This window comes from Mustela nigripes, chromosome 10 (assembly GCF_022355385.1).
Source record: "Mustela nigripes isolate SB6536 chromosome 10, MUSNIG.SB6536, whole genome shotgun sequence".
Taxonomy (NCBI): Eukaryota; Metazoa; Chordata; class Mammalia; order Carnivora; family Mustelidae; genus Mustela; species Mustela nigripes.
Genome location: NC_081566.1, coordinates 32,040,840 through 32,041,524, shown reverse-complemented (window position 1 = coordinate 32,041,524; position 685 = coordinate 32,040,840). Strand labels below are relative to the sequence as shown.

The 685-nt window shown below is 36.6% G+C and overlaps 1 non-coding gene across 1 annotated transcript; it reads left to right on the top strand.

Annotated features, from left to right (window-relative positions):
- Window positions 1-342: 342 nt before the first annotated feature.
- On the top strand, window positions 343-414 carry TRNAL-CAA (transfer RNA leucine (anticodon CAA)). Its single transcript has one exon. It is a non-coding gene; the product is annotated as a tRNA-Leu (tRNA).
- Window positions 415-685: the final 271 nt, after the last annotated feature.

Genomic DNA, 685 nt, shown 5'->3' with positions numbered 1-685 from the left:
TTTGTTTTGTCTTAAGGTGCACAGTAGTGAGAAAAATGTGGAACCTAGAGGTCAAGGGATTCTATGAAGATTACACAGTTCAAGATTCAATTCAGTGTTCTTTCCACTACATCAAACTTCTTAATCTTTTTTTTTATGCCATGAGCCTCTTTGGGAATGTGCAGAAGCTTTTGGACCCCTTCTCAGAAAAAATGTATTTAATTGTATTTTTAAATCTCCATAGGATTACAGAAGAAACCAATTATATTAAAATACAATTATCAAAATATTTTTACATGTTTGCTACAGTAACCTATGTACTTCTTTATTAATGCATTAAATATCAAAATACAGTAGTGATGTTCCCTGGTGGTCTAGTGGTTAGGCTTTGGCACTCAAACTGCCATGGCCCAGGTTCAATTCCTGGTCAGGGAAGTCTTTTTTCTGAGGCACCTAGGTGGCTCAGTGGGTTAAGCTTCTGCTTTCAGCTCAGGTCATGGTCTGAGGGTCCTGGGATCAAGCCCCACATCAGGCTTTCCACCTCTCTCTCTGCCTTCCTCTCTGCCTACTTGTGATCTCTTTCTTTGTCAAATAAATAAATAAAATCTTTAAAAAAAAGATACAGTAGCAAATCTAATAACTACCATAATTTTCAAAGTAGTGATGAGTGTAAATGATATTTTGCGATATCTACAGCAACTATGTG